Raw genomic sequence first — 14,229 nt, 5'->3', positions numbered from 1 at the left:
AGCCATAAACAATTTTCCTTTAGCTGTAAAATCTGTTTTAAACACATTAACCATTACTGGTTTCCAATTCGATTTCAATTTTGTTGAAATAGACCGACACAAACACACACAAATACACAGAGAAAAGCATACTGTACACACTATTTTTCCCCCCTTTTTAACCCGTTATTACTTGACACTTCACCGTACACCCCAGCACATGCACTCCGCTCTGCATCAGCCAAACGGCTCGCTGCACCCTTTTCTTCAAGTTTGTATCTTCCTGGTCGAATGCACTTATTCTAAGTCGCTTTGGATAAAAGCATCAGCTAAATGCAATGTGATGTAATGTCAACAAAGCACTTTGAATTGAATATACTGCAGGTTTTTTGTGTTTCCTGAACACTGAACTCACCCTGGCTGACCACCACCAACACCATGAGAACGAGAATCAAAGTCTTCATGTTTTCACCAGTCTGTACACAAATCTGTGAATGGAAAAAAGAAAAGGTGAAATGTGTGACAAATTAAAAGCTACATTTAAGTTGAAGCATTTTAATAAATGCACATTTGAAAAGAGAACTCAAAGATATCTACCTTGTATTGTCCCACTGTGTTGTTGATTCTTCTGATCTGTGCTGCCAGTTTGCAAGTGAAGCCTTTACTTACAGGCTCCAGGGTTCAGAGTGATGCTACCACAGACTTAATTCAAACCGTAGCAAGTCTCCACAGGAACTGGACACGTCTTGGAGGTGCCTGCACAGCAAAGTTTCACCTTAGCGTTTTAAAGAGCATATTTAAGAATAGTTAGCTGCAGTTTTTTGTGTTTCCTGAACACTGAACTCACCCTGGCTGACCACCACCAACACCACGAGAGCGAGAATCACAGTCTTCATGTTTTCACGTGTCTGTAGACCAGTTTAGAAAAAGCAAAGGTGGATAAGCTTGAGAAATCAAATGCAATATTTATGGACACACATTAGTTATGCACATTTGAAAAAAGACATCCCACCTTATATTGTCCCGCTGCGGTGTTGATTCTTCAGATGTGTGCAGAGTGTCAGACTCCTTTTTATTTGGACTAGTAGAGCAATTGATTCAAATCCAGTGTATCATTAACTCTAAAATGTGTTCTTATTTGCAAACAAAGCAACTTATCAAGGGAAGATGTGGATGCTGCAATCCCAATGAACCGCTAATCAACCAGGAAAATATCTAAATATTACAATTCTCATATTTTAATATTGTTAATGTAAGCCTTACATAGTCTGAGTTATTCAGATGCACGTAGTTTAACTGGATGAAGACACCTTTGAAGCACATCTAGAAAATCTTGCCAAACAAGTCAAATTTGGCTCCCTATATTTTGTAGAACAGTATGTTGATAAAGCACCATCATTTAATCTTAAAAACATCCACAGAAAAGTATGATATTCCTTCTAAGCACTTCTTTAAGTTTTTACAAATAAGATATTTTATCTCTGTATCTCAAAACCGTTCACTTACTCAGCCAACTCTCTCAATGTTGGAAGACATTACAGTTAAACACGTGGTTGGTAGAGGCCAGCTATCGCTGCTCGATAAAATCTCTGTAGACAAGTCACCTGAATCTTCAGAAGATAAACTTAAAAGCTGGAGGCTTGATTTACAAGAGGAAATCTCTGAAAAAGAATGGTCTGAAGTGTGAAACAATCAACACACGGCTTAAGTTGATACAATACAATTGGATTTTAAGAACATATAATGCCATCAAAACACTTTAATCCCAATAACCCAGACACCTGCTTTAAATGTAACGATGCTAAAGGATCACTCTTTCACTGTTTGTGGGAATGTAATGTGGTCAATAGTTTTTGGAAGGAGGTTCTTAACATGATTAACCAGATAACAAAACTGAAAATCCCTTGTCAGCCAAAGTTGTGCATCCTGGGTATTTATCCAAAAGACTTTGTTTCTAAGAAGAGTGAGCGTGCACTTATAGACTTGTGTCTTTTACAAGCTAAGAGGGCAATAGCTAAAGAATGGAAAAATGTGAACAAACCTAGTATGAATACATATATTAAGGATCTGTCAACATGTGTCGCTTTAGAAAAACAAACTTACATTACTAAAGGAAAGATGGCAGTTTTCAAAAATATCTGGGGGAGCTTCATGGAGTTTCTGAAAAATAATGTTTGTAATGATTAATGACACCAAAGACCGGGACGGGGAAGGGGGCAACGGGAATACGATTCTAAAGTGTAGTCGTCCACGTCATATTCTTTCAGATTTTTGTTCTGTATCATCAGTATACTGACCTGTGTTTATTTACATGCCTATTCATTTGATTTTATACTGTATCTGCCACCTAGACTGACCATGATGTATGTGTAATGTTCGTTATTTTATTTTATGTATGTGTAATGTTCGTTATTGTATGTATGTGTAATGTCCATATTTGAAAACTTCAATACAAATATTGTTTAAAAAAAAGAACATCAACAGATCGCACCAAAAAGGATAAAGACAGATTGAAAGTTCATGAATAATTTCTGAACATTTTCATTGCCGACAGATTTACAGTGCAAAGTGTAATTACTGGATTCTTTTCGAGAGGCATGCCTGAACATCGTCAGGTTATTTGCCAAAATCAGAGAAGCTGAGGAAAATCTACAGACAAACAAGGCAACGCTTGATTAGGAATTGGGCTGAAAAATTGCCTTAAGCCTAACTCCCTGTATAACATCGTACAACATGTCTCTGCAACAAAAAAAAGGGTGGAAGTTTGAGATCAGAAAACGTATTGTTGTATTCTGTTTCATAAACCTATATCAGAAACACCTGGTAAATAGCCAACCCTGTCTCCTAAAAATTACGTTCCCACAGAACTAAACTGCATACTCAATTACGTTTAGCTAGAAACATAGCCGTGGGAACATGTTTCAAATGGGGGGTGCTGTGGGGATGACACCAGGCTGGTTCTAACCAATTTGCTGCCCTAGGCAAGATTTTTGCTGGCAATGAAAAACCTCTACAAAAGACCAATACACTACAAAAAGAGAAACTTATTGATATGGTGGACAGCTTATATAAAAAGGCTTCAAATGTATTTAGTATTGCATGAACATGTTTTAATTGGGGGGTGGACTTCACATCCTCTAAGGGGGTCCGGGGGTGCTCCCCCAGGAAGATTTTTTTTAACATTTTAAAGTAAAATACTTCAATCTGGTGCACTTTGAGTGCCCAATTACTAGAGACTGATCTAGGGGATACAACTCTAAACACCATAACCAATAACCTACCATAGCCAACAACAAATAAATGTAGGCTAACTTGTTTTATTTTTGTGGTTCATTTATATCTTATTTTACCAGTTAACATTTATTTATTTATGCATATTTTTAAATCTCTCCAGTTTTAAACAATATTTTTGCTTTACTGTCCTATAGTATACATTGGAATGATTTCAAACCTGTTTTTATTTATCCTAATAATTATAAAGGTGTCCCTTTGAAATATTTGCTTACATAAATTGTGATCAAAACGTTTGAGAACCACTGAGATAACTTAGACTAAAGTGAACTATCTAAACCCTCAGAGTCCTTTACCTCACTGAGCCTCTCAGTCTGACAGGACAGAGCTCTCCCTCCACATTATTGTAGAAACAGCTTCTTATATCCGTTAGCGCAGCAGAAGCTAACAACAATCCCCGCCGGTACCGGTGCACCCCCTCTCTCTATCTATCTATCTATCTATCTATCTCTCTCTCTCTCTCTCACTTCCGCTGTGAGCTGCGGGCGCCTGATAAGCCAACATTCCCCACTTTCATCACTTACAGCGCCCATCGTACAGGGCAAATGGAAAATGTAACCGGGGTGAAAAGGGTGTTATCTTTACTTAACTATGAATGTTGTTACATCAAGGCTGAAAATTCGTTTTTTTTTGTATTATATTTGCATTTAATCTTGTGGAAGTGCAGATCCCCTGTCCTCAACCAGGGTGCAGCACCCTCAGCACCCCTACTTCCCACGGCCCTGGTTGGGAGACACATCTATGGAATCACCATTTCAATAGCTTACCATTAAATGACGGATATACCTTTCTGTCAGTGATGTAGAAGTAAAACATGAGAAATAGTATAGCAATATCCTGTAAAATTATGTAAAAATATGAATAAAACTAAATGTCTTCAGATGTTATACATACATAAGTGTCCTACACTAATAATACAAAGTTATTAGTTAACAGCATTCCAACTAACTGTTATTATACGCACGAAAAGTGTATTATTATTATTCCGCCGACTTATTTTGCCGCGTTTCTTCTCCCGCATTGAACATCGCAGAAACTCCGTTCAAACGTTAAAACGTTCAGCTCGGTCGGGAATCGATGGCTATTACTTTTATTATTCATAACTTTCATAATTCCAGAGATACATCCCATAATACATCACATTTTTAAACATTGAAGTCTATGGAGAAATTCTTCAACTTCAACAAATCTTCATGCGACTTCAACTGCTAACTGTTCATTCATACTTTCACTCAGAAACCTCATTCCAATTTAAAATGTTACACATCTTTCTGACATTATTCGTGTAAAACAACTTTTAAATCTGATTCTTACTTTTAGAGATATTAAACATTGTTCAGACCTTGTTTTAGAGGTTTTCTTCAGATTTTAACATTAACTAGAGTGCGTGATTTCACAGCTAGAGGGTAGAAAATCTTGAAATTTGCCTTCATATATATTTTTTTAAACTGCCATAATTCCCAAACCCTACATTCCTGAGACATAATTTATCATGACAAACGTAGGAAAACATCTCGTAGCTTGAAATATGACAAATAATTAAGCAAAAAATAATTAAACAAAATGCCTCTTGGCATGAAGTGACAAAAACTTTCAACATGCCTCCATTAAAGCCCATTGTAATTTCAGGCAGATATTTCCTCACAGCAGCAGCCGCACACCTTTAGTTAAACTGCCAAAAAGGCCACATTATTAACCCGAAAGTACACAAAGATTACACTTCAGATACTCAACTTCCTTGACATGCTTCACCTTTTGAAATTTCACAGATATCTGTTACGGTTCTTCCACAAAACGTTCAAATGTAAGAGGTTTATCTCTCATTCAGAACAATGGAAACCTGTGATCTTTGCACACCTCGTTAGCTCAAATATAAACACCTGTGTCATGGAACACGATGATGTCATCACTCCAACTGTCATGCTCAGAGCAGCAGACTTCAGATAGCAGTGTGCTAACAGTCCAGCCGTGAAACCATCTACGGGACAGTTTTGAGATTTCTTCATGCCGTTGCCATGGCAACACATTGCTCGCCTTGAAACACGGTTTTCTCATAACTTCAGTGAAAATACTCCAAACAGCCCAGAACTTCACAGGTTTGGTAACGATGCAGCCATCAACGCATTTAAGCGTAGTATGGGGTGTCATCAAATGCCGTTGCCATGGCGACAGACAGAGGCGTCAATTGGGTATGGCAAGGTATGGCAGCTGCCACACCTTGGCTCCAGGGGAAAATGTAAATGTTCGTTTTAAAAAAATAAATTTATGGAATTACTCTGTGTCAATTTGTATTGATTATTCTATTATTTAATACATATAAATTAAATACAAATGAAAATCAGAACAACACAATCGATTTCTCTAGTCTAGATATTATCTTTCCCAATACTTATCGTAACGTATCCCCCCTCCCTATCTTGAAATGTGGTATCTCCTGACGAGAAGCCGCTCGAGGTCAGAGCGGGTCATGTTATCGCGGTTTTTTTATTTTTCGGCTAAGCTAATTAACTAAAATGAAAAGAAAGCAAAGAACTTTAGAATCTTTTTTTATCAAAAAAAAGGCAGGTGAAGGTGATGGCTCCAATGTTGCCCCAGCAGCAGAGGGAGAAGGACCAGGTAGTGAAGGTGGGATTCAAGCTGTTAACGAGGCTGTTAGCCACTCCAGCACCTGCGCCGGGGATGCAGATGCTAACAGGGAGACGGAGACTACATGCATGGAGGCTGAGAACTCGTCCACACCGACTTCTCGAATTGAATCCGAGTCTGAGTCCCCACCAATTTCTCAGATTGAAAGAGCTGGATCAGACGTGGACAGCGATAAGGAAGGTCAAGGCCCGGGTGCAGCAGCAGTAGCAGCCTCTGGGTCAACTGGAGCAGAGAAGAAGGATATTAGTGGATGTAAAACAGACGGACTCAGGCGTCCTCGTTTGACCCACTTCCCTATTAGAAATGGAAGACGCTTTAATGTCAGTGTGTATCAGGAATATGACTGGGTTGAATATTCTGCGCAAGAAGATGCAGTTTATTGCTTTGCATGCCGTCATTTTGGAGGAGCCTCAACTTTAACAGGTGACAGGGATGGACTGCGTGTGTTCATAGACACTGGATACACATGTTGGAAGAACATGAAAAAAAATCTCCGGGATCATCAAGGGAGCAGTAGACACAATTGTGCTGCATTAGCGTGGTCTAACTTTAAGGCTGTGATCAGCGGACATAAGGAATCCATCGCAAGTCGGATTGACGCAAACAGGACAGATGAGGTGCAGGAGAACCGGGCTCACGTCAAATCCTTGTTCAAAATCACGTCATTTCTGGGAAGACAGGCCCTCCCTCTCCGTGGCCACAACGAGAGAGATGAGGATGAAAATAAAGGAAATTTCCTTGAACTTTTGGACGTTATTGCAACAGATGACAGGAACGTGAAAAGCAAACAGGAACGCAGGTATGCGCACTATTCTTCCCCAGAAGCCCAGAATGATATGGTGAGAGTTATTGGGGAAAATATCAGAAGTATAATCATAAATGAAGTAGGAGAAGCACGGTACTTTTCAGTGTTAGTGGATGAAACGAAAGACCTGTCTAAGAAGGAGCAGCTGGCCATTTTGATCCGTTATGTACATGACGGGATTATAAAGGAAAGAGCCATTGGAACCTATCACATGAAGGACCTGACAGCTGAATCCCTGGCCCAGAAAATAATAAAGGAATTATCGAGTTTAGATATTCAGCTGTGTGTTGCACAATGCTACGATGGTGCAAGTGTTATGCGGGGTAATGTGCGTAATGTGCGTAATGTGGTAATGTACTGAATTGATTGATTGACGTGCGTAGTTAAGTGTTTGTGTCCATAGTTACTTGCGCTAGCGGGATGTGAGTGAGGCTGCATTTGAAAAAGTTCAAATTTTCCTAACCACACAGAAAAGCTACATAGCAGACTTGTCACTTTTGTTATGATTATTTGCTGGGCATGTATATTGATTGATACTGTAGTTAAGTCATGTGACTAGTAACCTTGCCATACCTTAGCTTTGGCTGAATTGACGCCACTGGCGACAGACCACTCGCCATGAAACACAAAGTGGCTGTCAGTCCAATCGACACGGTCCAATCGTCCCACAATCTTCACTTGTATATCACCGGTCCATGCCTCAACAGCTGTACGCCAAATCTCATAATCACATGTTTTAAATGTGTACACACCAATTTGTTTCCTATCGCCTAAACCTCCAGGGCTGTACACAGTTTAATGCTGTCAACTTCTAATTTTGGGAAAAACGAAAACGTCTTTTAAAACTACAATTCCCAGTAGAGACATGCCATAGAGAACATGTTGCGAAACACAATAGCCAGCATGTGCATTTCTGGGGGGCGTTCAAGTCCAGTTTTGAATAGTCTGCCGTGGTTTCGTTCCATTTCAAAGAGTGTAACGCTCGGCGTAACCTTGGCGCACTGCCACTCCAACATCCAATCCCAGAGCTTGAAGATTAATCACGGGGTTTGTCAACGGGGACTGTAGTCCCAAACGATAGCTGGGGATTATGGGTAGTGTAGTGTCTTCGGCCATCCTAAACTGAATTTTTTTTCGGATATCATATCGCATTAACAACACCACATCTGGCGTCGCAGAGATCTTCTGTTACTGTCCTTTCTTCTTAGAGGAAGTACAGACACACGTAACTCTGGATTTGTTTTAATGTTTGAGGTACAATAAACGACACAGCAGCTTTTTGGCATGTTAAAACTATTATTTTCTGCCTCGCTCATGAGAGTAACAGCTGGCGAAATTACAGCCTCGCCTACTGATTTCAAATGTGTGCTCGAAAATTGATATTTATAAATGACTATTATCATTATTATAAGCAAGACAATAAATGGCAAAGATATTTGTAGAAAATAAACGTATACAAGATACGTTCATAAGAAACATAACGTGGGAGAAAATATGTTTCTAGAAGATATGTAGAAAATAAACGTATTTGAGATACGTTCATAAAGAACGTAACGTGGGAGAAAATACGTTTCTAGCTAAATGTAATTGAGAATGCAGTTTAGTTCTGTAGGAACGTAATTTTTAGGAATAGCTTGAAATAGCTTAGCAGAGGCTTAACACATAGGTTCCTTTTTAACCAGCGTTATTATTATGAATATATTGGTTGTTTGCATAAATCAGAGCTTTTATTTTTGATGTATATTTATTCCGATGCAAAGAGCATGCAATATCACTGTTTGTGAGCTGTTAATTGAAAAAGCATAAAGGTAAAATATGTGAAAAACCCTTCTTCAACAGATTATTGTTAACACATTATCACTACATGTTGAAGTGAGAGAAATACACACTGTGGGTTTCCTCCACAAGATGGTGCAATGTGATGGATAAAGACAAAACTGAAATATGTTCCTCCAAATGTTTCAAGGAGCAGTTGGCGGCATGGCTGATGCTCAGGGTCAGGGATGTGCACAGACATAATGGCCATTTCTATACTGATCATAATTCCATTGTTGAGGTCTACTAGATGCACACACAAACACTCACAGCCGAAGTCAAAACAATAAGTGTGGCTTGATATTGAGTTAGGGTTAGGGGCTAGGTAAGAAATAAGGGTCCCCTGTCACCATCTAGTGGTGATAGGGGAGAGGCCCGGGCACATTCATTCTTTTCAGCATTAAGAAAAATGCTGTGTTTAGACCATTAGACTTTTCTTTTTTTAAAGAAGGGGTAATGTTGCCCTGTTTTTCACATGGGAATGCAATTGCTACACCAAAAGGGAGGGAAGAAAGGAAAGAGGGGGTTCAATATGGAGAATCATAAAGAAATATGAATATTTTTAGTAGGCAGGTAGCAAATAAGATGGCAGGGGGGAGAAGTAGACAGGTTGGGGTGGTCCAACAGGTTCAAAGGGTGGAAAGGGTTTATGGTTAGGTAAGAAGGTATGGAACAGTTAGGGTTAGGATAGAGGGAAGTGAGGGGTGTGGTTGGAGGGATTAAGGTTTGGGAAATTAGGATTTGGTGAGGGGGAAGGAAAGGTTAGATTAGAGAGAGGAAGAGTGACATGGGACTGATAGCCTGGTGTATCTGCGTTTGATGGGTGCTGCCGGGGTGTGATAGCACTTACTGGGTAGGGGAACAGCAAGGTGAGGTTAAAGGGGAATAGCCAGATCCAATAATGTTTGGGTAGGGGGGGCAGGTAGGGTTAAGGGGGGACAGGCAGACTCACTATTTATTGGAACGGCAGGTACTGGAGGGGGGAGACCCGGTCCACTAGTGGGTTGGGGGAGCCCTACAAGTCCTGGGGTGATGGGGTTCCCTTTAGAGTCAAAAGTAATGGGTCTTAAAATGACTTTGTTCATTCACACCTAATAGTCCGTTTGGTGCGCATCAGACCGCAGTTTGTTAAATTGTTTCATTTTTCAGAAGGTTCGGTTTGCGTTCACACGGGCAAAACTCAAACGGACTATAAACTTTAAACACAAGTCATGTGCACGGAAATGCTGTTCAACCATTGGTCAGATTATATTAAGGGAGTAAAAACGCAAATCCCAGCCATTTCTACCGGAGCCTCCGCCATGGAGCATCGGCAATTTCGGCAGGATATTCTCATGCTGCTGTTAATCTGGAGATCAACAGACACTAGCGGCCCGCGCATATGATTATATAATCAGACAACGTCCGTTAAAAAACATTATAACACATATCATGAGAGTCGTTCTGCAGTAAGGAGGGGCGTTTCACCGACGACAGGTGTTCTTACTTTTATGTAGCTGACGGAGAATTTTTACTTTACACGACACTGTTCAACACTTAATTCTGCTTCACTCTTTAACTAAACAACCGCGGATGTCTTGAAAGACTCTTTGCTAAAGACTTTCAAGATATCCACGTTCTTGTGACACGTAAATACTACGCTTCCTGGGTCATTCATTCGGTGCCATTTAGGTCCCCACCACATTATATCATATATTTTGTATTTAAAAAGGTCTAATGCTTATTTTTTAAAAGCTTGGTTTTAAATGTTTATACCCTCTACCATAAAACAACAATGTTATTTAGCCAGGATATTAAAAATTCTAAATAATTACTCTGATTTTAGCATAAGTAGGCCAAATTGCTGTGTCCCCAATCATTTTTGCTCAACTTCTGTAATAGATATACAAAAGAAATCAAAGAAATACAAACAAATTCTACATTTTTGTGAGTGTTGTATGACCCTTTTGCTAATATTCCTCACCAAATTGAAATTGTGGTTATTAATTCATTTGTATTGAAAATAAAGTGTGTGTCCCCTGTTTGAATGTCCCCCCTGTTACTCTGATTTGAATCCCTCTGGACACGCCCCTTTACTATTCTACTATTTGTATGATTCAAGAAGAAGAAGGATACATTTTGAGTGGGAAATAATCTTCAAGAAGCAGAGTGAATGTGTTCTTCCTTCAACGTTTTTCTAATGTTTTAAAGAACTTAACTATTGCGGTAAAGCATAAAATGTCCACCCTGTTATGCTCATTTTTAGTGGAACTGATCATTTGTTTTACATTTAGAAAATATGGTGAATATATCTATCAAATATTTGTTTCTGTTGTCACCAAGTGCTAGCTTGATTATCATCACACATAGCAATAGCCAAGTTTAGCATAAAATGTCCACCCTTTTACCGTCCACCCTGTTACTATTTTTCACAGTAACAGGGTGCACACACAGTAACTGGGGATGGTAAAAAAATACTTATACTTTAAAAAGCCATCATTCAGATTCTTTATTTTTGAATTCCCTAGCTGAAATGGCACTAGGAATGACCCTCCTATGTTTTGTTGCGGACTGCGTTCACACCAGCAATTAACCGCTCCAGAGTTCACTAGCAAGCGCTCCGAGACCACCTATTTTAGCGGACCAGAGTCCGGTTGTTTAGTTCATTTAAGAGGTCTCGGATTGTGTTCACACCGACCCAAATGAATCGCACCAAGCGGCTTAACGCACCAGGGTACGATTAAACCGGACTATACAAGGCAGTGTGAATTCACAACGTTTGGTGGGTTCTGCCGGGGTAGGATAGAGTTGGCTAGGGAGGGGGACAGGTAAGGTTAAGGGGGGACAGACAGATCCACTAATTGGTGGAGAGGCAGGTGTGACTGAAAGGGGGGGGTTGGTCCACTGGTTGGTGGAGGGGCCCGTTTTAGGGGGATAGATAAGGGGGGGCGGGCAAGTTCCAAGTTTGGTGGGGGGGGTCCGTGTCAAATGAAGAGGAGGGTGATGATTAATGGGTCGGGGAGGGAGTGATAGAGGAGGAAGATAGGGGATAGTGGTGGTACCTGGAGGGAAGGTAAGGGTGTTGGGAAGGCTACGGGGGGGGGGGGGGGGGGGTGGGACGGAATAACCGAGGGGGTTCAGCCTGGTGGATGTTAGTGTAATGTTGTAGGAGAATGTCCAGGTTACGGTTCATCCAGAGTTTTGTGTTTTCTATCACCAGATTTAATACTGCATTATTAGGGGTTGCTGGTTTAATAAATTAAGGTGGACCTATCATGCTATATTTGAATAATATGTTAATAATTAATTATTAATAAATCATTTAATTTAAATAAGTTAATGTTAATTAAAACATTATATCATCATATAGGCCTATGCCTCCTATTACCGTATATAAAATAAAATACTTTACTTTGAATAATTAGTGTTTGGTATCAAAACATCTAAAATTATATTAATATGTAACAAATATATTCAATTTCAGAGCAGAAGAAACAGCCTTCAAGGGTCAAACTCTGCACATACATTGTGTGTGTGTGTGTGTGTGTGTGTGTGTGTGTGTGTGTGTGTGTGTGTGTGTGTGTGTGTGTGTGTGTGTGTGTGTGTGTGTGTGTGTGTGTGTGTGTGTGTGTGTGTGTGTGTGTGTGTGTTAACAGCTCTGGACAAAAAGTTAAACATGTACAAACCACAGACTGTCATGGCGAATACAATCGCTGCTTTAATTCTGTCTTTAGGACGTTGTTGTGAGTGTGGACGGAGCAGCTACAGGTTAGTTTAGCCTGATTGATCCATTCAGAAAACACGCATTTTAAAAGGTTTTTCGCTTGCCGTCTTGTCTGCAAACTTGGCAAAGCATTAATTCATGTTTTTTACTAACCGGTATCAGTATGTAGTTACTTCAGCATAATTTTGAAACATGTATTACAATTACATCACGGTAAAATAGGTTCATTTTGTCGTAGTTTCTTCCCTCCACAGTATTTACATTGAAATAAGCCCCGCCCCCTCTCCAGCGCGTCCTGTTTGATTGACAGGAGTAAACACAGCTGACAGCCGCGGTGAAACTCCAGCGGTTGGAGCGATGAGAATATTCGCATCGCGTCCGTTGTGAACGCAGCATAATGCAGTTATGAAAACACTGTTCTGACGCTTTTAAAGCAACTTCGAGATTTGTTCCCGTGGCTGAGGAGGAGGCTGTCGGGCCCCTACATGCATGTCTGACGGAACAATCACAACAGAGCAATCGCTGTGATCCACAGACACGGGACTATCCGACTGCGCGCACTAATATGACTTCACTAGCGTTGTTTACACGGCATGTCTGACGGAACAATCACAGCAGAGCAATCGCTCTGATCCACAGGCACGGGACTATCCTACTGCGCGCACTAGTATGACTTCACTAGCGTTGTTTACACTGGAACTGTTATGCAAATCATTATACATCACATGCACTAAGCATACACATTAAGCATAAAAGGAGCATGCATCAAGTATTGTAGTTCTTTGTGTGATACTATGAGCTTAATTTTTTTTTCATTTTCAGTCTTTATTACGAACAGATTAAAAAAATAACAAATAAAAAATAACAAATGTGAAAAACAGAATACCGTATTGTTAAATACAGTATTTATCCACATTCATGGTAATATTTGTATATTCAACAAAAAAACAAAAAAAAGTCTTTATATTAATAATAATAACAAATCATATGTGTCCGAAAGGGAGTAGGAGGAAGCAAATGCTTATTAATTCCCACCCCTTACTTGATCAATGATTGTCCTTTAAATCATTATGCAAGTTATTCCTACATACATTTACATTTATACATATACAATAATTTCTCATCTTCTATCACCTTTCTTCATTCTCATATTTTTCCAAAAAAGTGTTTCTGTACATCCTTTTAAACTGAATTATGCTTGTGCTTTGTTTGAACTCCTGCTCCAAACCATTCCATAAAATCACCCCACAGATTGTTATACTCATACTTCTCAGAGTTGTTCTGACCTTGAGTTGTTTAAAATGTAGATTTCCTCTCAAATTATACCCACCCTCTCTATCTACGAACAATATTTTTAATTTCCTAGGAAGTAGATTATGTCTGGCTCTGTACATGATTTGTGCCGTTTTAAATTTAACCAGATCAATGACCTTCAATATGTGTGACTTCAAAAATAATACATTAGTGTGTTCAAGATATCCAACATTATTGATAACTCTTATAGCCCTTTTTTTATGTTTTCAAAGCTAATACTGTACCTACAGATTAACAACTTTTATATTACAAACATCAACTACGAATGTAGACAACCTGTGATACATACACATTGTGCATATTAGACACTGAAGACATGAAAAGATGAGATATATTCATTTTAGTGTAATTTGGAATGGAAACTGTTGAAACAATTGTGTTTTTATGATGTAGCAATAATCACCTACTGCATATCAAGTGTTCCATTTTAAGTTTGTTTTGTCTGAACACCTTGTTCCTCTTGTGCATTAAGAACACTTGTGTTAGGGCATGATTTAACAATAAATAGGTTATATATACAGTATAAAATACCACGTACTGTCCGCCCTCCCATGCCACCCTGGAATGACCTCTTGCCCCCTCTTTGCCACCGTATAATGTTCTAGAACCGCCACTGCCTGCATCTGTATGATACAAATGTGTTTAAAATGATACCGGGCGCTGTAATCACTCATCT

General features: G+C 39.4%; 1 long non-coding RNA gene across 1 annotated transcript; it reads right to left on the bottom strand.

Moving 5' to 3' along the window:
- Positions 1–62: 62 nt before the first annotated feature.
- On the bottom strand, positions 63–989 carry LOC307027215. Its single transcript, XR_013804570.1, has 3 exons — positions 827–989; positions 577–735; positions 63–467 (listed from the first exon to the last, which is right to left on the bottom strand). It is a non-coding gene; the product is annotated as an uncharacterized lncRNA (long non-coding RNA).
- Between the last annotated feature and the right edge of the window lie 13,240 nt (positions 990–14,229).

The sequence above is a fragment of the Notothenia rossii genome, assembly GCF_949606895.1.
Source record: "Notothenia rossii genome assembly, contig: scaffold_219, whole genome shotgun sequence".
NCBI lineage: Eukaryota > Metazoa > Chordata > Actinopteri > Perciformes > Nototheniidae > Notothenia > Notothenia rossii.
The sequence above is the reverse complement of the archived record's forward strand: the minus strand, read 5'-3'. Positions and strand labels throughout refer to the sequence as shown.